Source organism: Corvus hawaiiensis, chromosome 6 (genome assembly GCF_020740725.1).
Source record: "Corvus hawaiiensis isolate bCorHaw1 chromosome 6, bCorHaw1.pri.cur, whole genome shotgun sequence".
Lineage (NCBI taxonomy): Eukaryota > Metazoa > Chordata > Aves > Passeriformes > Corvidae > Corvus > Corvus hawaiiensis.
The window spans coordinates 11820268-11841700 of NC_063218.1; the positions used below are offsets into that span (position 1 = coordinate 11820268).

Below are 21433 nucleotides of genomic sequence, written 5' to 3' on the forward strand. Positions count from 1 at the left end.
CTGTGACAGATGCCACCTAGCAGAATAATTTCTGATAAACATTGAGCTCCGTCAGTTATAATTATATGGGTCTGGAACTCCATTTAAAGAAAAGCATTTACCAGAAAAAGTGTTTTGTACAGAAATGACAAAATGACTGGGACAAGTTCCTTATTTTCCTTCGGGAATTTTAAGCTGTGGACAGAGGTAGGCAGACACGAACATACACAAAAACTCACTTCTCCTGTGTAAATATCATACTTGTGCTTGTAGCCACGGTCAGCTGGGTGAACAGCTCCATGTCTGCACATACCAATGGTAGATTTCTTCATGTCCTTATGTTCATGCATGAAATATGGTGTGCACTTACATGGGAGAAGGAAAAAACAAAACCTTTGAGAGCCACTGCCCAGGGGAAAATGATTTCCCATCTGCAAATAAAGCATCACAGCTGTTTCCTAAGAGCCAGGGAAGCCAGGGCCCACATTTCCTGTGAACATACAGAAGACTTTTCTCAGGGCCTAAATGGAACAGAGTTGTGGAAGTCACTTGTATAAAACATCAGAGTGCACATTTCAGCCCATTACAAACCACTACATACTTGCTGAAATGACAGCTTGCACTGACTTGTAGGCATTTTTCTTGAACACAGTTACTCAGCAAGAAGCACAGAGCATAATTAATATTTGTGTAGAACTCCATTTTAACTTAGGTCATCTAGGACTTCAGAATAAAATAGTTACTCTTCTATTCATTTTTGTTCTTTTATTTATGAAACTGCATAGCCTTTATTCTCCCCAATTAGTTAAATAAACACCAAACACTTCTAAACACCAAATCTGAAAATGTCTAAATGGTGCAGTAATAGGTGTGCTGCAAACATATAGATTAGCTATAGCTTGGAGCAAGGAAGAAAATTAATTGATGTGTGATACGCTGTTGTGTAAAATTGTTTTCTGCTTGAAATTGAACAGTAGCATTTATCATACTAACACAGACACCTTTTCCAATCATCTCTGCTAGTGCTGCTGAGGCACTGCCATTACCACTAGTAAATAGATGAGAGTCATGTTTATAAAAGGAAGTGAACAGTGTGGTTTCAGGCACAGTGTTTAAGTGTCTGCTACTGAAAAATGAAATAACAATTAAAACCAAACAAACAAAGAAACAAAACCAACACTACTAAGCTGTACACACCTACCCAGTACAGAACAGATTATTATTTGTAGTACATGTTGTTTCTTCAAGTTCAAGAATCGCTCAGAACCCTTTGCTTGTATTCCATCACCCTGATGTACAGGCAAGAACTGTGCCAACTCAGGGCAATAAAGCAGCCTGTGCAAAGTGGAAAATGATTAAACATGCTGAACTGGATGCACTCCCCGATCAATAGGTCTTCCAGTACAATGTAATCAGCCTGTCCATCACTGTGCCTTCTTACCCTCTTCTCACTGTAAGGTTTTCATATGAATTTCAGTTTATAAGAAGCACCTCTTTGGAAAGCCAGAGGCTTTAAACTCCTCCTAAAAAGATCTTACAGTAACCCATATTCATTCAGGAAGCCTTACAAATCCCTGTTCAAGATCCCATGAGCCCAGCCAGCATATTTCAGGCTGATTTGGAGGATGTTGGTCCTTAGTTTGAATTTTGTTTAATGAAGATTCTTTTCCACTTTTTGACCTCACAAAAATGCTGTTTCCCCAACATGCAAAATTGTATATTTTCAGTCTGTGAACATCTCATTACTGGGCTCAGCCCACAAGAGGAAAGAAGGTTACTTGGCTTTAGCACTATAAAAATACCTGCCAGAGGACCAAGTGGGCTACTAAAAACAAAACTTAATGAACATCAGAGAGCAACCATGAAAAAAAATCAATGGCACAAATAGGAAAGAGATTTGTGTGACTGAGTTTTGTGAAGGAGAGTTGTGTGACCCAGAGCAAAGAAGTACAGCCCTCACTGCCCTGGAGGCCTTCACTTGACCAGCAAAGGCAGAAAACTTAACACTAGCAAAGGTCACAACACCAAAATCTATTTGAGATTGTTTTGTGCAGCTCATGAGAATAAATGAGAAGATCAAAGCTTTTGCTTAGGACTGGAAGGGATTAAGTTGCAGAGAAAGTATCTGCAAGGTAGAAAAAAAAGATAACTAAATCTCAGAGACTCCTTATCAGCTTCCCAGCCAAGACGTATTATTTGAACGAAAAATAGTTGTAGCCTGTGCTACAAACAACATCAAAATACAAATCTTGCAGTGATTTGACATTTACAATACATATGTTTCTGCTACAAGGAAGAGCAGGCTTCTTCCTTGGAACCACTTGAGCTTAAGTCAAGGGATGGATCCTTCTGTTCTTGGGGAGCATGCAGACAGTTATGCTGGAAATATGCTACTGTTTCAGAGAAATTATTTCTGCTGAAACCTTTTTAATTTGACAGCTACCTCCCTAGGCCTTGCCTGCACAGCATGGCAAAACTGGGGGCAGCTGGGGCAAGGGGCACACCACCACTGCACAGAGAGTTCAGGCTCAGGAAAATCTTAGCTCTGACACTGGACTTTGAGCCTGCATGTCTCTGGCTCAGTGCTTTCATCTTTACTGGGAGAAATGAGGTATTAAAAACCTCATTGCATTGTTATTGTGGTCAGAAAGGTGCTCTGAAGTCGGGAACAGTAAACAAACACACCATTGTTTTGGAGAACACAGGGAGCAGGGTGCCAACAGCACCTATCAGCAAGTCCTGTTTAAAAAACTACTAAAATAACTATCCAGTCTGTACTGAAATTATGAAACTGCTTTGGTGACAAGAGCAAAAGCATCAAGAATTCAAGTAGAAGAGATCAGTCCTTGAGACAGGAATGGAGCAAAATTGTTCTTCACCTCAAATATCTCTTGGTCAGGCTCTTCTGCCCAGCCTTGTCCTGACCTCCTCAGTCCCCTCTAACCTGACCCCTGAGGTATTAGAGTGCTCTTGCAGGTTGTCCTTATGTTTCCCTCAGTTGGATTTATGCAATTTCTTTTCTTTGGAGCCAAATCTCACAAATAAGTAGATGCAACTGACTTAAGCCAACAGAGGACAAAGGAGAAGAAAAGATCAATCTTCAAATTCACTGAACATCTCAATTACAAGGAGATTCCTTCTTAAGACTCAGTTATTCACAAGCAATTTTTCTGACTACCTCCTCTCCCCCCCACCCCCATCTTGTTCTTTACAAGTAGACAAAAGTTATAGTGAGCAGAGAGGTATATAAGCTACAAGGCACCACGGGTATAAAAACAAATGAGCCCAAACTGAGCAGGAATACATTTAGTCTTGCAGTTGAAAGACTATTTGTAACCATAAAGATGGGGCTAAAGACTAAAACTAAATTAATTTTAAGAAAAATCCTGATCAGTTGATTAAATGGAATATAGAACACAATAGGGAGCACATCCCTGTGGCCCAAAGTACTTATTTCAATCTTGTATTCCTGTAAAATTTGTGATATCTTCTTTAACTGTTTCTTTGTGCCTTGTTTGCTGTTCAGATTGTCTGTGAGATTTGATTAGGTAAGAAGCTGAAGGAAGAGAAACAGGCATATAAAGTGCAGTGGCCCAACAGCTTTGGAGGGCAGATAATCTAGCCCAGAGGGAGATAAAATGTATAGCCTACAGTCTATTGACACTGCTCCATAAAAAACAGATCTGATTTACCTTCAAGCATGATGATTCTTTACTCCTGAACAATAAGAAAAAGGGAAATGAAGGCAATAAGCCATTTACCTTTAGCATTTACAGCAGTACCTAAGTAATTCACTACCAAGTATCCTTTACACTTTCATTGCTGTGCCTCATTTCTGTAAAACAGCAGGTCAGAAGGCACTCATAATTTAGGGTCCAAATATTTGCCTTCCTTGCTTCGGTTCTGAAAGGTCAAAGATGGTCAAGATTGGAAAAATTAAGCACCCCTCTTGCATTCTGCAAATATTTTCTGTGACAGTGTATCTCATTTGTAAAGTACAAGAATGAGGCATATCCTTCTTATAGCAGAAATTTATATTTCTTCTATAAATTATTATAGGGAAGCGGCCATAATCCTTCCCTCAGTGAATACAGGATTCTCCTATGGTTGAAAAATAGGTAAACACACTGTACTGCATTTGTTTTTAATAGCAACAATGTACTCAGTCACTGGCTGACACAGCAGTGCTAATTTGGCCCAAAGATGGTGTTTGCAGCCTGTTCACTACAGCACATATCTGAAAATGTTTCATGTGGCTCATTTGGCATTTGCAAACACCCAAAGTGCTTCAGGGCCACAGGAGAGAACCAGCAACACTGCATCAATCTTGTTAAATGCAGAGGTTTCCTCGCCAACAGTGTGACACAAGTATAGTTTCCAAGTAGAGTAAAAAAAGCACATAAAGTGGAAAAATAAAAGGTCCAAAGTACATTACTTAATTAAAACCTTCATGTCTGGCATGTACCCCAAGAGAAGTATTTTTGGTCTGCCACCAATACTTAAGTATCAAGTCTACAGATTTTACCCAAGGTTCTGCACATCACCCTAACCTTAAGCACCCAAGTTCTAACACAGCTTTACATCTAAATTAGCATACTGGAGTATTTCACACCAGTGATGCTTCACTGTACAGTTATTGTTCCAAATCTGCAGATACTTAAAATATCTCTATCTCAGATTTTTCTCAGTACTCCCAGTCACGATAAATAAATGGAATGAGCAGAAAAACCTGAATTCATAACACACTCCTTAAAGACTATGAAATACCACTAGCCAAAAGCTTTCCTGGTACAAGTTACTGAGGGTTCAGTGATGTCAGTCCTTTGAGTTGAAGGTTCATTCTGAAGTTTCTCTGCAGGTGACCTTGGGTTTTACTGACTGTGTCAGGCTCATCAGGGGTAGAGGTCTCTGCTTTAGGAGGGATGGAGCAACTGACAGAGCTCACTCACTGCTCCTTCCCCAGGCTGCAAATGAAAGGTGAGGATACAACTGCCCCAGGCAATAAACACCTCAGCTGTGATGTCCAAGGGGGCACGAGTACCTAGCAAATTGTTGGAGAAAGGAGTGTGTACTCTGTTTCTCTGTCTGTATCCTGTCTCCCATCCCTTAACCTTTCTGCTTCAGTCCAGGGTCTCCAAATGGGGGTTACTCTGACCTTTCCCCATGCCAGTTCATCTGGAGCAGCACAGGCTGCCAACAGCTTGCTCAGGAGTTCTCTCAGGCACCTTCTTCTGCAGCCTTTTGAAATCCTAATGGTATCTCTCAAGAACTTTTCAGACAGTCCCCAGGAAATGCTATAGGTAGTCAATGCCAGGAGCGAGTTTCCTTTCCTTGGAGTCATTCCCCATAGCCCATCTGTACCAGGTAACCTGCAAGTCAAAGCTTCCAAGAAAACCACTCCCATGGCCTATTGCCACCATCACAGTCTGTGGATTTGCTTGCCATGTGTGCTGCTGGGACCATACCCCAAGAAGAACATTTGGACTGTGTTCTACCTCCCCAAATCTCAGGGTGGTTGACCTGCCAACTCCTTATTTGTCTTTCCTGAGGCTACCCATGTTTTCCCATCTTCTAAATTAGTGGGACTGTCCATTTTAAGTCAAAACTGCTCTATTTCTTATTGATAGTTAAATTCAATATGTACATAAAAGGGAATTGTTCTCTATTATTCTGAGCCACAGTAGACACATTAATTTTAGAGTACATAGTTTTCATTGATACATAAGGCTTATTTCTTTATTCATTTATGAATAAGAAAGGTTTGTTTCTTTATTCATTTATGTTGTGTTTGACATGCGCTAGCAGGTCTGAACAAAATGAATGACTATAAAAATAAGAAAAAATAATTTCAAGAACATCAACTGGGCTCAATAAATCCAGACAACTGCATTTGCTTTACATCTACTTTTCCTTTTTCACTTTTTTACTCATTTACCTTGTTTGGTCAAAATGAACAGAGAAGTGTTGGGATACGTACAAAAATTGCTACCTACCATAAAAGAATGAACCCTGTATTCATAGAAATCTAGAGAGACCTCAGCTTATTTTAAATCCTTTTCCTGACTTGTACTGCTATCATTCAACTTCATTTCAAAGTGGGAAATGGAAATGGAATGTATCATTAATTGTAATAAGATTGACATCAACTTGCTAAGAATGTTTTCCACAAATTACTGTCCACTAAGAAAGTGCAGAGTTGGAAAAAACTTGTGATTGAACATCAGTAAGGTGAAGATAGAAAAATCTATTAATACTTTTACACTGCCTATGGGAGTTAATCAGAAAGCAAGGCTTGACTGAAATGAAAGCCCTTTTCACAACGGGATGTGAAACCCTTACAGATGGAAATTATTTGTTTATTTTATTTTCCATAACACTTAATGAAGTATCTAGCAAAGGTTAAAATGGTAACACAACTGTCTACAGGGTGCACAGAACTCACATGTGTTTTGGTGACCTATTCCCACATTTATTATTGATACTCCATGTACTGACTCTTTATAACTCGTGTTATAAACCAGAAATGTGCACAGCTAGCTGAACACATCACTAGCTAACCTTAAATTTTTTCTTTTTCTTCCTTGGTTTCCCATTTCTATAGCCTTACCTTGGTCTAATTGTCCAAGACAAATGATTGGTTGCAGTGGTTCTGAAATACGTTGAGAGTGAAAAACAATCAAAAGTGACCAACTGTCAGAACTTTCTAATATGTGAGGGTTTTTTGCTAACTCAGGTCTGATTAATGAGGTGATAGAGCTGATCATCTGCCTGGATTAGCCTTCAGGAGTCAGAAGGTAGCAGATCATAGCTCTGCCAGGTTATAAATACATCATCCATTAGTAAGCAATCATCTAAGAGCATAAAAATCCTGTCATATCATGAGATATGACTATTAAAGGTTAACTTTGGCCACAGGTTTGGCCAGAGAATTCACATTAAATCAAAGCAGGAACTCAACCCCAAATTCCCATTGGCTCTTCAATATTAAATACACCAGAGCAAAAACTAATCCTAAGGTATCAAAATGTGCCTTTAAGACAAAGCCCATGAAAGAGAAATTGTGGAGTTTTATTGCTAGACTCCTACAGAGCTCTCCCAGATGTTAGCCAGTAATGCAGACATGGGACACTGCTGGCCCCATACCCTTCCACCCTATTACTGTCCAAACAGTTGCTTGTCTGCATTCCCCAGAGTGCAGGCACTGCCATTCCTGTTGCACTGGAACACAGCAAGGAAGAAAAAGAGCAGGACTTTGAATTCCCCTTCCATACTCATCCGAGGGTCCATAGGGAACAGAACAAGTCTAAGTCTTATCAGAAAAAGGCCAAGAAATACAGCTAGTGAGTGTGCTTTGGCCCTCCTGCCAAGATGTCTGGAGCTGTTAAAAGTAGATTACATGTAAACAAGACAGGAACAAGATACTGGGCATTAGACCGTGAAAGGATGTCACTTCTCAGCAAAGAGGTAGTTGCCAGTAGGAAGTTCAGGGATGATGCCAAAATACACTTTGCAAAGGAGAAAGAGAGTGAGAAAAAAAAGATTCTGTTACAACAAGCTATAAGTGGATATTCCTGTAAGTATTCAAAAAGATTGCTTATCTAAAAGTGTAATGCAGCTGCCAGGATCAAGCCTAAGCCTTCCAGTAGCAATGGAGGAGTGCAGTTTCTTTCCAAAAGACAATAGATTGAGAGAAAGTGGCTAGCAGGTGCTGAAATAAGTAATAAAACACATTGTTTATCTATGCTCAGAGGCAAAGGAATAGGAAAAAATACATTGTAAAAAATTTCTGAATTCCAACACCAAGAGCTCAGATGTTCACTAGTTGCAACAGTGCAGGGGTTAGAAGTGAGTTAGAGCAAGCTCTGCTGATGGTCAAGGTTGTCAGCCTTCCTGCAGAATAGCTACTGCTGAGGCAGTACAGAAATTCCAGTCCTTTCTGTGATCTTGTCCTGCATAAATGCAATATAAGGATCTGAGAAAGTTAAACCTCTTAAGTTTATACTCAGTTCTCATTACGCAGAGGAAATCAAAGGGATGTTAGGAATGAGCAATGTACAAGCAAGACCAGTGAAGCTGAGGGGAGGTAGCCCTTCAGCTCCCAAAATTCTCTTTCTATAAAGCAAGGAGAAGATGTCAGATCAAAAAGGAAACACAAACTGTTCCAAATAAACTATCTTGATAATTGAGGATTTGCTGTATTCTCACATGAGCTATCTTTATTTAGTGCTTCTTTCTCCCACAAACACTTCCTCTCTCATCTCGCATTCCCAGAGGTCCCTTGCAGACTATAACATTATTAAGTAGTCACCAGCTTCTGCAAATACTACCCAGCAGATGGGGGCTGGGGAGGACTGCTTAGCTCATCATCAAGTTCTACCCAACTCCTGGCATTTGCATTAGCTCAGCTCTGGTGTCTGTTTATCAGGCTTGATGCTTTCCCCAATTCTTAAGTCGAGCAAGAGACAATCCCTTAATCTACCCTGCTTTAATGCAATAACTTCTACACTTGTAGGAGCCAAGAGGCTGCAGCTCTGGTCTGGAGCTGGCAGGATCCTAAAGCTGTTATTTTGCAGAGACAAGCCCCATTACTCAGCTACTAAGCAGTAGCACATTTCTGGCAAAGGAGATGATGATACCTTTTAGCAGGGACCAGGGGGGAGTTACAGACTCCAAAATTACATGAGATTGAAGCAAGTACAATCTGCTATTTACAGTCCCTCTTAACATCTGCAGCCCTAAAACATTTGGCTGCGTGGGCCACATGATAATCTTCCAACTCCTTGAGGAGTGGCCCAGAGTTTCAGTATCCTTTAGGGAGGTATTAGAATGTTACACTTTAACTGAGCTGGTAATTTGACTCTAATTGCTATGACCAGTAAGGCTTGCACAAGTATGAACTAGATTTCTCTGTGTCTTGGCCCCACTACCAGACTGGAAATTCTGCTTTCCTGGCTTCATGTGTGTGTTGGGTTTTCTTGTTTGAGGGCACCAGCTCCCAGATCAGACCTCCTGGTTTCCACGTTTGTACCGTAACAAGCTAACACTGTTGCAAACCTCGGGCCCAATTAACCATCAGTTGCACTTGGCAGCCAAGTCCAAAGGGATGTGCTAAAATTTAAATTGCTTGCACAGCCTGGTTACCATTAGTGTACTGCACCTAACGTGCACACGCTTGCTCTTTCTGCTGTCTGAGCCATATCATATTCTGGGCACAAAATACAGGCATGGCACTGCTTCTAGAACTGATCCCTGGGTCCAGAGGGGACTTTCAGACCTCCTGAAAAAGGAACCCTGAGTCCTTAAAGACCTGAAGAGAGAAATACACTACAGCTAGGGAAAGGAGAGATATAGATTTTTATTTTTGTTTTATTTTTTTGCTTGCTTGCTTTCTTACTGGCTTCATGACTTTGTATTCCTGGTTATCCAGTGCCAAGTCTCAGTGGAGGGCGTGGAAACCTGTGCTGATAGCCACCTAGCAAGAGTATATCCTGAGAAAAAGTAGAAACAAGACTGAGGTCTTCAATTTGATATAAAATAAATTTGCTCCCTGCTCAAATTTCTGAAAGTGTGGGATATATACCACTACCTCTGGGCTTTTAAAATAAGAGATAACAGCTGCTGATCTCCATGCTAATTCTGTACTGCCCATCCCTGTGGGCTAGGGGGATTTGAAGCACCATGAATGGGTCAAGCTCCACCATGGACCTGTACCTCTTGCCTTGCTGAGGAATTGCAGTAGTGCTGGGGGGCCTGGCCACTTGTCCTCAGGCAGGTCAGTGTCTGCACAACCTCCCAGGGCACTCCAGAATCCCAAATTCTGCATGGCTGTGAGACTGGTTAGAGAGAGTAATTTTTCTGTACTCATGCCTTGAAAACAGGACATGCACTTCAGCCAAGTATTGCTTCTGAGCCATCCCCACCCTTAGCGCTCGATGCCCTCCCTTTGAGAGGAGTATTCCATGCACTCGGATTCTCACCGTTACACATTCTGCATTTCTGTTTCTGTAGTTTTAACAGTATCCATTAGTTAGCTGCTATCCTAGTTAGACATTGTCTACATTGAATAAAGCAGTCTCATGCCCGTGACTCACTGCTGTACATCTGGATGAAAACTGAGTCTGTTTTCTGCCACACAGCCTATTCTGGCAAGAGAAAGTTTGAAGAAACACATGACATGAGTTATCCAGGCAGTAATAAGACTCACCTGAACATATACATCTTTTAATTGCTAAATGAGACATGTTCCACAACAGCTAGCATTTTTTTTTTAAGGAGATAATTCATTCCATTCATAATAGATTTAACTGTGCTCTGATTGCTCACACCTGGCAATTTTGTTTTGAGACATGCTTTTTTCCCCCAAAGCACTTTCAAAGCATAGGATGGGCCTTGCGCCAGGTATAGTACATGTTTCAAGCCCTGAAATAAATGGAATGGGATTTGCAGAGCCAGCTTTAAACACAGACAAAGTATGCAGTTGCTGAGGCAGCTGCCTGCTTTGCCTCTGCCAGAGACCTGCCACTGCTACTGCCAAAGGAAAGGATGCTCTGAGTAGACTAAAAATTCTTGCTCATCCTTCTTGGAAGAAGCAGTGGTCATGGCCCTTTGTTCTGGCACAAGCAGGAGCACCACGCCTACTTCTCCACAGCCCTGCCACCTTCCTTGACAGCAGTCATCCACGGGGTAGTGAAATTCTGCATTTTCTTTGCCTCTGAGTCAGCTCTGTTTCCTGCATTTTTCTGGATTCAGTTGTTTCATTGACATTTGTCTGGTTTAAATTGGTATGCAGGATAATGAAATAATTTTGAAATCTTCCCATTAGCTGTTCTGAAATACAGCCCTGAACAAATCTGAGAGTATTGGGATGTTTTTAATACATCTTAAGTCTGCCATCCCTCACATGCTTTTTTTACTCTTTTTCTTGTTTTCTCAAAAGATCCTCCACTCAAGTGACCCCACCAGAATCTTGAGGTCCCATTCTGAGATAAGGATTCATTATACTGCGTGTTGTTCTTCCACAGGCCTAAGAGATTTCCTCTCCCTCGATAAACTCATGCTTTAAATGGAGAAGAAGGAAAAGGGTAGGAGAGCAAGTCAAGCAACAGAAAAGAGAGCTGATTGTCTCTATATTGGGAGCCATATTGTTTATTTGACATACCCAGGAGTCCAATGTAACAGTGCCTGGCATAGAGAAGTGCCTGCAAAATGAGTGTAGCGTACCCTAAGACAACAGAAAATCTGTCCTGTATAATGGAAGGCATGTAAAACTAGGAAGAATCAATTCAAATAGCACCACAGAGTGCGAGATAGACTGAGACAACTTGCACAGGTATACAAGGGATAAACGTCATCCTGGCTAGCCCAGGCAATTTCACTGAATCATTTCACCAGAGGTACAGTCAGTGCTGAATTAATTAGTCAATAAAATCAGAATTTAACAAAAATAATCTAAATCTGTGGTGGCAAGCAGAGGAGGAAACTTTGACTGGGTTTCTGAGGAGACAGAAAAACAATTTCTGAAGTCTATTCTCTCTTGTTTTAATTAATTCCTTCTTCTAGCCTACCAAACTGTAACATAAAAATAGCTCAGATTATACTCTAGGGCAGTTGTTTACATGCATATTTACCAATTCTCCAGTGAGCAGATTTCTGAAGCAGATCACTCACTGCTTAATTTTCTCAGCAAAAGGAACGTAGAAATCTATCCACAGTGGAAGAACCCATGCTCTTCAGGGGTAAAAGATAAGGGCTGCAATAGCCAAACCAGAAGCAAAATCTGAACAGATGTAAAATACTCATCATGTCTATTGATTTTAAGCTGCCTGGAAGCATCTCCTGGGAATGTTTCTCTAGATATTATCTCTGTAATCATAGAATTCTGAATTGTAAATTCAACTGCTCTGTAGCAGAGCATTCGTATTGTAAACACATTAAAGTGTTGAACTTATAAATGCATTGCTAACAGAGATCAAATGACAAATTTATTAACTGCATCAGGTTCTGAAAGGTAAGACTGTTTTTTCAATGATGTTTCTTCCATTTCTGACTCCAGTCATTGGCAGTACTGATATGGTGCCTAGATCTTTCTCCCACAAGTACCAATTACTGAAGGGAGTGATATATTGAAGGGCTGAGATCCATTGTTAGAAAATATCTATTGACAATAGCCTTTTTGTAAAAAATCAGTTTATGAAAAAAGACATTTAGGAACCTGGACATTTAGGGACAGTGAGCTGCATTTACAGGTACAGAACTGCATTACAGGTATCCAGATGCTCCATCTTCCAAGTGGTTCTCTATCTGCTACTCTTACTGAAAGGCTGTTTCAGAATCATGTTCTGTCATTAGAAATCTTCTAAATTCCAGTAGAAAATGTAATCATTATCAGTTTCTTCTTAAACCATCACTTTTCTTTAGAGGAAATAAATTTTGCCCTTCCCTGTTACGTTTACAATATCAGCCACATCCCCACTCCGTTTTGGTTTTTTTTTTTTGACTTATCTAGACAAACTTTACTTTGAGTTGGTTTCCTAAGTTGCCTCAGAGAAACCCTTTTCTGTGCATCTCTTCCAGACTGAATCCCTCTCTTGAAAAAGGGTGACTGAGATTCTGCATAATGTTCCCAGAGACATCACTGCCCTTTGTCCAGTATGCCAACATTCCTTCTCTTGCTGAAACACTTCACACCATAGTTTCCTGGAGCTGCTTAGAAAACAGATCTTTAGCCTAAAAGCCTTTTTAGCACTGCATTCAGTGACTAAATGAAAGTTACTGAACCACCAGATATAATTTAGGATACCTCTTTATGGCTAAAGGAATATGTTTCAGTCTTAATTGTTAGCCTTATTCGACTTACTATGTAAAACGTGTGTAATTTTAAAGGAATGCCTTGTAATTATTAGATTCTCTGGAGGCACCAGGCAAGGATTGCTGGAACTCTGAAAGCACAGACCAGTCTTTGCACAAAAGAGCTGCTATTCTCAGAAAAGATAGTCCTACTCTATATTCAGTATGATTTTATTCACACATTCACATCCCCCTGCTTAAAATCATCACAGCAGATTTTGGAAAAGGTATGAAATATAAATACAAGCACAGTTGATGTATGCAGTAAATACATCCATATATTTAGAGAAGACCTCTTACATAGTGCATTCCTAGATGACAAAATGACTCAGTGATTATCTAAAGCTCCCAAACTTAGAGGCTCCAAGGAAGACTGTTGAAAGGGAAAATTACACTGGCAATAGAGGATTTAGAAGGTAGATTTTAATATATTACTAATTTATGCAGCTGATACCTTAAGCATCTTAATATTCCAAACTAGGATACCAAAATATCTTTCCAAATTTGACTCCTTAAGATTGATAAAAATTAATGTGTAGACAGAGAAATCTTCTCAACCTGATGCTTACTGACAGCTACCCCATAATGTTCTCCACATTGAAACAAAGCTTTAAGTGTACTCAGACAGGGCAGCTGGAGTGTTGTAAAGATTGCCTGAAGTAAAACCATAAAAAAAGGATGAAAAAAATACAGATCTGCTGCTGGGACACTGGAACAAAGCATTTATGGTAGAGGAAAAGTAGGGGGGGAATGATTCGTGATGGTCTAATTACATTAAAAACAACTCTTATTCAGCTAGATGAAGAAAAGCACTCAATGGAAATGGAGGAAAGAGCAGCCCTTAGGTCAATCTGATATTTATTTTCCTGCATGTGGAAAATCATTCCTCATGAAAACTGTTTCCTGCCATTATGCAAAAACTCATCATAAAAATAAATGCCTCAGAGAAGCTGTTGTGTATTATCATTGGCAGCACTGGAGAGCCACTGCTAATACTGACCCTTCAGGACACACACAAAACACACTAGCAGGTAGAGTCCCAATGGGAAATGTCCACAAACAACAGGTATGTTTTGGCACCTACACAAGGCATTTATGGATATTGCTTCCCACTGGAAATAATAATAAAATGTGTTTAAGCAGTATACAAACTGTCAGCTGTCATTGAATTACATTGCAAAAATGATCTCTAACCCTTAAAAGAGTGACTGTTTTTATTTTAAAGCAATAGTTTATAAATTGTAGGACAGTAAAGCTAGCTGATGTTTTTCACAATATGCAGATGATCAGCTTCTCTAGCAGGAGACTCAAAATGAAATATTATTAACAATTTATGACTATTTCCATCCAGATACTGAATGACTAATTCCTATCATATTTTTCTGCAGTTGCAGGAGGGAGTGTTTCTGCACCTGTTTCTCTTTTTCTCCTGCAAATCTAATAATCAGTAAAATTGTACTCAGCCAGCTATTAAATTTCAGATCTGTTAGTATATTTCAAGCATTTAAAGACTGACAAAATTTGAAGTCATATAGCCAAAATATAATGCCACAGTGATACCAAGAAAAGTGATCACCAAGCATGCAAAGCTTCAAAATCTTGGATTTTGTTGCAATAACCCACTAGCTTAAAGCCAATATTGGAGTACCCCATTAATGCAATAAAGCAAAAGTTTGGAAAAATGTGATCTGTTTCCACAGGTACTTTTGAGAGCTTAAATCTGTTTTTAAATATCAGAAATTTATGGAAAACTGATTAGCTTATGTTATCATACAGAGAGCAAGGCATCTTAGCATTTTGAGAACAGAGTTCATTAATTCATTAGTCATATATCCCTATATTTTGTTCCTACACCTCTATTGAACTGACTGCTTTGTGTCTGAATGAAATGTAATTTGTATTTTGGCGACACAACTATTTGAAGGGATCAACAAACAAAATCAAACACTGCAAATAACTCCAATTCTACCACAACTGCTCTGTCATCCCGCCTAATAGAGTGATAATTATTCATTTGTGTATTTATAGCATAAGAATGGCATTTTAAAGGCTTTGTGTACTATTTTCCTCATATATTTCCTGAAAAGAGTGGATTTGAAGTATGTACATACATATACATACACATATGTGTATGCATATTCATACATGTTTACTTCATAAAAGGCCACCCACATGGTTTGATAAATATAGGTGGATAAATAGGTAGGTAAGGGAGATGTGGTGACCCAGCAGCGTTACTGATCACTGAGACTACCCAAAATTTTCCACTGACAGATTTCTTAACACTTTGCAAAATTTTGACTGTATCAATTGGAATGTTGTATGCCACATTTTTGTGTTAAAATACCTCAGCTATTTCAGAAAATATAACTAAGAAAAAAAAAGCGTGTTTACTCATAGCAATTACTTTTTTTCATTAGGAACACCTCAACCAACCTGCTTTGCATCTGAGACCTAAAATATTCCGAGGAGCTTTCCAGAGTGTCACGAACTTGTGTTATAGTTAGCATAGGCTTGGAAAGTTTGTGAAAAGGGCTTTAAACTGATGTTGTGAAGGGACAGGAATCTCAATCCATCCTAGTTGCACCAGTTTGATGTCAGTGCCTTTAACAGAGCCTGAAGAGGGATCACATGTCAGTAGGAGGTCACCTGAAAAGCAGCACAAACTCTGGCCAGTAGTTTGGCTTTAACAGAAGGCCAGCTTAAATGCCTCTGTGAGGAATAAAGATACTGTTTGACATCTTTGCCATCAACATGGACAGTGGGATTCAGTGCACCCTCAGCAATTTGCTGACAACGCCGAGCTGTGTGGTGGAGTTGGCACGTTTGAGGGAAGGGATGTCATCCAGAGGGACCTGGACAGGCTTCAGAGGTGGGAGGTGGGCCCATGCAAACCTTGTGAAGTATAACAAGGCCAAGAGCAAGGTCCTGCGTATGGGTGAGAGTAATCCCAAACACAAGTACAGGCTGGGCAGAGAATGGATTGAGAACAGCCCTGAGGAGAAGGACCTGGGGGACTTCCAGTACCTAGAGTGGGCTTACAGGAGAGGAACATTTGAGAGGGGCATGTAGTGATAGGACAAGGAAGAATGGCTTTAAAGTGGAAAAGAATAAATTTAGATTAAATATTAAGAATAAATTCTTTGCTGTGAGGATGGTGAGGCTCAGGTTGTCCAAAGAAGTTATGGATGGCATATCCCTGGAATTGCTCAGGCCAGACTGGATGGGCCTTTGAGCAACCTTGTCTAGTGGAAGGTGTCCCAGACCATGGCAAGGGAGTTTAAACTAGAGGATCTTTAAGGTCTCTTCCAACCAAAATCGTTCTATATTTCTATGATTTTTATAAACTTGTGAAGTTGTGCACTTCAAAAGTATTAGTTTCTAAACTAGATCTCACACAGGTTCAATCTCAGTCAAGTGTTCTTGATCCTAGAGTTTCAAGTCTAAGACTTCCTCCCTAACTCTTTATGGCAGGTGAAGTTTTTGTAGTGTCTGGCTTCCTAAGAAGGCACATGGATGTGGTCTCTCACCAGGTGCAGCAGGTGATGGACCAAGAGGAGCCAGTGGCCATACAAGAAACATCTAATTTGGGGATTAAACCAATGGACAAAGCTGTAGATGAAGAGAAGCCATAGCAGGAGCTTGTTAGAAGAGTGAGGCAAAAAACCGACAAGAAATAGGATGAGGAAAAAAGTGGGAGTTGTGACTAGTCAGAAAGTTACTGAGAGGTAGGGAAGCAAGCAGGCCTTTTTCAGGGAAACACCCTCTCCTGCAATGTGTTAAACTGAGCAACATCTCTGTATTCCTATACTGTCACAAAAGAGGTATTAACTTCACTGATTACAGGTGTCCTCATCTTCCTCCCTTTTCTGCTTCACGGACATTCCCAGCCTCCTTATAGTCTCACACACTCTGTTAGCATCTGTGTCTGCACTGCAGAGCTCTTGGTCCAGACCCAGCAGATTACCCCAGCTGGTGGGATGCCTGGTTCCATAGGACCCTGCTTTCCAACTAGGGAGTTATACTTAAAATGTTCATTAACGTATATTGTTGCAGTCCCTGCAGCAGTTTTACACTATTTAATGCTGTGGTCATGGATAGTTCTGGTAACTCCAGGAATAGAACTACCACCCCCTCACAGAAAATGGATTGTTTGACATTTTTATTAGCTCCAGCCTTTGTTCCATGGAGATGACAGCCAGTTACCTACACTGGCGTGACTGGTAGGAAAGTAGGTAGAAGGAAAGCACAGCTGACAGCATCTTGCAAGTCTGTGATGCTAAATCAGCATCAGTGCCACGTGCCTTCTCAATGAGGACGGGATGTAGAGGTAGAGTCGTGACAGTATGTTCCAAGGTGTCCCTGTGGTTCTCCCAGCTTGCTCTGTCAATGTTTCATCTCAGGTTATTAGTATTTATAAAAGCATGCCCTTAAAATAGCTTTATGGTGTTAATAGAAGCAAAAATAGCAGTTCTTGTGCTTAAGTTCCTTGTAGCAGTGTAAAATAAGGCTAAATTGGGCAAGCACAGAAATCATAATAGCACAACCCAGCTTAAAGGTGACTTTCAAATCCCCTTCATGTCTTAAAAATCACTGACTTTAAGCTAAAATGTAGACTGGGATACATTCCTTGCTGCTTTACAGAAAATCCTTCTCCCTTTAACAGGTGTGATATTAGGGGAGACTTTTTCTTGAAGACTGCTTAAATCTACTCACTAAGTCTTCTACTCACGAGTGGAGCAACCACAAAATCCTCCAACTTCTGAAAAACACATTATTACAGAAAAACCTTTCAGATTTGCATTTGACATTTGCAAAAGAGACGTGGATTCTCCTGTTGTGGTTTGACCCTGACTGGACACCAGGTGCCCAGCAAAGCTGCCCTGTCACTTCCCTTCTCGACTGGACAGGGAGGGGAGAGAAAATATTATGAAAGGCTTATGTGCTGAGAGATCACGCACCAGTTGCTATCACAAGCCAAACAGATCCCACATGGGGAAATTAGTTTATCACCAATAAAATAAGAGAAAAATGATGAGAAAAAAAAATCTAAATCTTAAAACACATTCCCACCACCCCCCCCTCCTTCACTCTCATCTATCTCCTCCCCTCAAGTGTCACAGGAGGACACGAATGAGGGCTGTGGTCAGTTCATCCTTTGTCTCTGCCACTCCTTCCTCCTCAGTGTGACGACTCTTCACGCTCCCTACTCCAGTGTGGAGCCCTTCCCATGGGAGACAGTAGGGGCACAGTTCTCTCACCATGGGCTGCCCATGCTCCAGCTCCTGGAGCACCTCTTGACACTCCTTCTGCACTGAACTTAGTGTCTGAGGAATGGCTTCTCTCACAGATTCTCACACTCGTCTTCAAGCTGCAGCTTCAGAAAGAACTGAAAAAAATTTTATTCACCACCACTACAGAATATGGAGAGGGTAGTATACAGGGCCTTGCATTTACTTTTCTTATCAAATTGTTTCTTAAATAGGCATAGCAGTCTGTATATGTCCATTCCAGGCACAGTGGATCAATGACCTTCTGGCACCAAAACTGATGAATTGTTAGCTGTTCTTCTCTAGACAGTGTTGATCACGTTTCACTGAGATACCCACACCTTTTTTTTTTTTCCAAATTTGCTATAGATCTGTAAGTATCCTCTGTGATTATTGCCAGATGAGCCACAGACAGTATTCGAAGTAACATACTGCATGTTCTAGGACAAGACAAGGAAACACAGACTATTACAACAGTGTGTCCAAATTCCAACCTCACTTGACACTGGAGTCAATCTCAATCACATCAGTTAAGCATAAGGGGAGATCTGGAGAAAGAAGAGGAAAATTAGTTGCTTTATCATGCCTTGGCATAATAAAAAGTAGTTTTAATATTTGATAATCTGAAAAACTTCATAATCAGGTTTTTGGGACTGGCATTTTTCCTTTAGTAAACTACTAATTGTCTGGAGTGACTATACAATTTTTTTTGAATAGGCTGGTTCCTTATTTGCAATACTTACAAATTTCTTATAAATGTTGTTTCAGAAGGGAAGCAACACAGTAACAAAACTGGAGATTTTTCCATTTTGTCTCCTTTAAAATTTGCAGTTGTTTTAGACAAAAATGTTTGTCTGTTTTGCTGAATTCTTTTTTGCCAGTGCTAAAACAATATCCCATGTAAACTGTAGAGGCTGACAAATTAATTTTTGTGGTTTAATATCAGGCAAATAAATCTTACCATTACTAATTATTTTTCAACCTTGCATGTGAGAATAGGATTAGACTGACTACAACTGACACTGATTATATGAGACAGGATGTTATTAAATCCCTTTGGGGAGCTTTTGAAAGATCCACTACATTTAGAGCAGAGAGCTTTTCTCTGCATTAGCTCATTTATGGAGCAATTACATGGGACTTACTACAAAAACAGTGTCAGGAAAAACACTGAACAAACAGCTAAAGTGGAATTTACATCGCTCCCATCTCTGTCAAAACATCTCACAACGTCACAGCCTTAAAATATTTTGTCAAGATTACCTATGGCAAAGCCATTTGCTATAGATCAGTAAAAGGTTAGATTATATATCAGTATAGATGCTATATATCAGTAATAGATTAGATTAAGACTATATGGATGAGAACTTGCTCTGGATCTGAAGGCAGCAGAGATTTCTCCTTGCTCAAATGGCTTCTTTGCACCAAGAGCCCAAATTTAATTAATTTTGCAGGCTTGAAAATCCTAATGTTTTCATTTAAGCCATCTCAGGATTTTCAAGTTTTGTTATTTCATCAGAACACTCTTATAGAGGGTTTCTCAATGAAGTGCAGAGAAATATGCAAAATGTACTGGCTTGAAAAACCTCTGCTCATTCTGGAAAAACCTGTGGCTAGATTCCCTGTTTTGTTTGGTTGGGTTTTTTTTCAATATTAAGGTTTCTCAGATGATTTTTAGGAGCAGTTTACAATTTTGTATGTAAAAGTATGCAAATACTAAATGGAGAGCCAGGTAAAGACCATTTCCAAAACTGTGTTCCTACAACAGACTGTTTCCTAATATCCATAGCTGAGAATGAAAAGGCATAGTGAAGTGCCACAGAACTGTGTGTATTAAATATGTACTCACCTATTGATTATGACATTTGCACTTTGAGAACATCAAAAAAGCTGTGCAAGATACATAATCCAAAGTAACACTGACAGTTCACTGGAGAACAAACAGTACTGAGGTGTCAGACAGCATAGATTTATTCTCACCCCCAGTTTGATTTCAAAGTTGATATTGCTGTAAATTCATGTGATGGCAGCACTTAATACTTGGGCCCTCACATTTTTTATGTCTTCCCTCGGTGTCTTCACACGCTTAATCCAAGTCCAGTATGGAAGAAGTTAAAAGATGCTTAAATGTTCTTTCCTTAGGTACAACTCAGTATGACTAAAGTAACAGACTGAAATTCACTTGTGGCTTTTCCTCAGTGTCTCAAAGACCATCATCTTGCTGCCAGTAGTCCTTGACATGAAGCCAAACCCAGGGCAGACTTAGAGCTGTGGCAAGAGCCTCAGCAGGGTTATCCTTTCCCACAGACACTGAGATTCTCTGCTGCTCTCTGTAGCACTCCTGAAATACGTCATGTATGTAAAGATATGTTCAGGGTCCAGAAGGTCCCTGCTTTGCGGTACCCACTGGTAATTGATGGGTAGGATCTTCTGCATGTGTAGTGATCACTGACCAGAGGGAAAGTTTATGCAAAAATTCTGGTTCATGAATATGGATATGCTCGGGTGAGGAACAACTGATTTTTTTATTGAGTTTGTCCTTCCAGGCATGTTATGTTGCACTTCTGATATTGCAAAGGAATAAAGAAATACTGTATGAGGTATTCTGCATGGCCAAATATTGTAGTCCTTACTCAGAGCTTACTCAGGAAAAAACACCTTTGACTTCAGTGAGGATTTGCTTGACTAAGGACTGCACAGACTGTTTTGAATCTTACCAGCATTGCTTGATCCTAATGTTGGGCAACAGTTCTCATTGCTAATTTGCCTGCCTCATCCTTCTACTGGGCTCAGGATCTGCTTTTGCTGTGTGTTATTCATAGCTTCTATTGCTAGTTTAGATTGCTTCTCTTTGTGCTTTTCTTTACCAGCAAACATTTTGCAGCTACTGTTCTGCTGCTGGTAGATGAGCACAGAACCTGATATGTGGGACTTGAACCTCAGCCCAGATTCAATTAACACTGTTAAACATGTTCTCACTATGGTGCTCAGAAGGCATTTTGATGACCCTCTTTCAATGAAGCATAAATTTGTTTAAGCTGATGTTTTTACAATGCAAAAATATAAGGGCTTGATTCACAAACCTTAAGACCAAATGCTTCTCCAGTAAAATAAATGGAGTAGCACCCATTTAGAGCTGTCACAAGGTCAATTGTAAATGCTTTTTCTGACCTACAACAGTCACACAAGAAAATTTCTAAATGTGTGTGCTGTAGCATCACTCTGTTTTGTAGTTTTAATACTGCTTTAAAGTAAGATATCCTGAATAATAATTAGTACCAAATTATGCCATAGCCTTCTAATATGCAGCAAATCTAGCTAGGTTATCACTCGTATGT

General features: G+C 40.0%; 1 protein-coding gene across 10 annotated transcripts in view; it reads left to right on the plus strand.

Annotated features, from left to right (window-relative positions):
* BEGAIN (brain enriched guanylate kinase associated) overlaps positions 1-21433 on the plus strand; it is a 158809-nt gene that overhangs the window by 63767 nt on the left and 73609 nt on the right. The gene's annotated exons all lie outside the window — the stretch shown is intronic.